Source organism: Hydra vulgaris, chromosome 07, assembly GCF_038396675.1.
Source record: "Hydra vulgaris chromosome 07, alternate assembly HydraT2T_AEP".
NCBI classification, from domain to species: Eukaryota; Metazoa; Cnidaria; class Hydrozoa; order Anthoathecata; family Hydridae; genus Hydra; species Hydra vulgaris.
The window spans coordinates 34,780,001-34,782,896 of NC_088926.1; the positions used below are offsets into that span (position 1 = coordinate 34,780,001).

The 2,896-nt window shown below is 26.9% G+C and overlaps 1 protein-coding gene across 2 annotated transcripts in view; it reads right to left on the reverse strand.

Annotated features, from left to right (window-relative positions):
- LOC101240514 (prestin) overlaps window positions 1-1,015 on the reverse strand; it is a 74,242-nt gene extending 73,227 nt beyond the window's left edge. The window contains exon 1 of one of the 2 annotated variants that reach the window (XM_065801707.1): window positions 883-1,015. The gene's annotated coding sequence lies outside the window, so the exon portion shown is untranslated. The remainder of the gene's footprint in view (window positions 1-882) is intronic. The other variant, XM_065801708.1, reaches the window with a different exon arrangement.
- Between the last annotated feature and the right edge of the window lie 1,881 nt (window positions 1,016-2,896).

Consider the following 2,896-nt stretch of genomic DNA (forward strand, 5'->3'; position numbering starts at 1 on the left):
ATATATATATATATATATATATATATATATATATATATTATATAGGTGATATATTTACTGAAAGCGCAATATAGTTTTCTTTTTTTCTTTTCACTTACTCTCAACTATATAATAGTACAAATCTGGATAAGCAGAGGCAGCTTTATGAAGAAACAACTTAAACTTATGTAATATTAAAGATCCACTATATGTCAAATAATTTAATAATAACTCAATTCAATAATTTTTTAGCATGAAAAATTTATTAATAATAAAATTTAGCAACAAAATCAAGAAAGATATTAATGATGATTATAGAAAACTTCATAGATTTAAAGAACAATTTATATATCATTATTAAAAACTTCTACGTTTTTACTTCTAGTATTTTCTACATATTATGGCTTGTAACTTTTAGTTTAAATTATGCAAATAGAAAGTTAATCTAAATATTAAAAATGCAGAACATCAATTACTGAATTTTAACGTTTTAAAATTAAACGTTGATTATCTTACCTGTTGATATTTATGGATGCTATCCTATTATACGAAGCTAAGTTAGTCTAGTGTTTTCTCATTTATTATTAATTTTATCTTTAAACCAGTGAGGATATCTCTATGTTGAAAGTTATTTAAAAGTTACAACTTATTTAATGCAAGTTTAATGCAAGTTAAACTTTTCAAGAATCGTATAATATGATTATCAAGTTTTCAAGAGTAAATAACTTTTTCAAACTTTATTAAAGATAAAATTAATGATAAATCAGAAAAAACACTATACTAACTTAGCTTCGTTTAATGAGATTTAATTTTAATTTTAAAACGTTAAAGTTCAGGAATCGATGCTCTGCAATTTTTTTCCCAAATACAAAATATATTTATTGTAAACATAGAATTGATTACCTCAGTGATTCTAGACATTCTTCTTGACAATCAACATTATTAATTATCTAAATTTTCATAAACTTTTTCTGAAATAATAATTTTTTAAAATAAAAAACATTACACTAAGCACTCACTTACTTACTAATAAAATACTTTCTATGCGTAGCAAAACTTTACTGGTAATGACGGACATAATTTACGGACAAGTAAAAAAATCAAAGCAAATAAATTTAAAAAAATTTTTTTCTTGTGACGTAAAAAACAGCATTGACGTTTTACAAAAATTTTGATACGAAAGCAATTCAAATAAGATGAGGATAAATATATTATAATTTTTTATTAATAGTAGTTTCACCTCCTAAGTCACCTCCTACAGTGCCGACAACATCTGGGGTGCCCCCTACTTTTATTTTAAAGAACATTTTTTTTTTCTCAGAAATTTCTAGATTTCGAGGACTTTTTTTTAAATTTTACGACTGCTCCTTCACTTCGAAACCTTTGTCGTCGGCCCTGCTATAGCGCGACTCTTTTTTTTAATTATTTCATTTGTAACAAACCTTAAACTCCGAAAACACGAACATTGTTAAACAAGGTCCTGAATCTGTGCGGTACTTCCTGAATGTATGGTGGATTTAAACCTCTATTGTTATAACACTTGTCTACCACAATTTATAAGAAAGAGATTTATTTATGCGCGACAAAAAAATGACAAAAACGTGTACTTTATAAAATATATATATTCAAAGATGGCCTAAAAACTTTTTTTGTTTTTCTATTGAACTGTGTTTCTAATTAATTTGTTAATATTATTTAAAAAAATACATGATAATGGTATTTACTACGTTGACATACATCAACATTGTAACGAACAAACGTGTTTTTAAACGCTGTTGCTGTTGTTTTTGAAAGTTTGTTATTTTATGAAAGTTGTTTTAAAAGCTGTTGCTTCCAAAAGTTGTTTTCAACTGAAACTCGAAGCGAATGGACGCGTTTTAATTCGCCGTTTCTTTCTATTTTTTTTTTTGTTTGAGTTATTTTTACTTCAGGTTTTATATAAGCCACTCTTTCCCATGGATTGACATGAAAAGCTGCATCTTTATTTTTTGCTTTTTTATTTTTTTAAACTAAGATCAGTAAAATAATAAAGGGTTTCTAAACTTTATTTGGTAAGTACTGATTTATACTTAAAACTTAAAGAATGCGGAGATTCCTCAGTGGGCACGCGTCGCTGGGGGACGTCCATCGTACGTCTCGTGGACGTCCCCCGGACGACGAATATCCACTGGGTCGCAGAAGACCGTAAGATCTTTTCGTCGTGAGTTACTGCATAATGAACGTGTTAAATATTTTTCGGTGTAAATAAAAGTAAAAAAATAAATCATTGAAAGATAAACAAGATATCTAAATAAAAGAAAACAAATTCTTGAGGATAATTTATACTCGAAGATCGTAAATAATTAAGAATTATTTAAAAACCAAATTCAAAAGTCATACAAAATAGATTCCGTTTAAAGATGAAAATAGACATCATACAATTACTTTTGATAAAATACATATAACTATAAAATGCGAAAATAAATAAATAATAGGTTTGATATAATTAGGGGAGAACGGGGCAAGATGGCTTTTCATCTAACCATTCTACAAAAACACTTAAAAATGAGTAAAAACGACGCTGTATTTACATCATGTATTTTAAAAAAATACATGATGTAAATACAGCGTCTAATAATCGCATAATAAGTCATCATAAACAAAGTTACATAATGAGTCATCTTGCCCTGGTCACGTAACCAGATGACAAATTTATGAACTTTTTATTTCAATTTTTATTTCAATTTTTACTACTTGCAAACGGAAAATTCATGCAGGCAATTAATCATTATGGTAACATAAACATAGTGGCTAAGTATTATTGCTTTATGACTGACAGTTTTACTGTAACTCAGGGCTTTCAAATAGGTAATAAGAGGTATATTACTAAAAATTATTAAAAGTATAAGAAATATATCATCAATTAAAAGTTAGATCT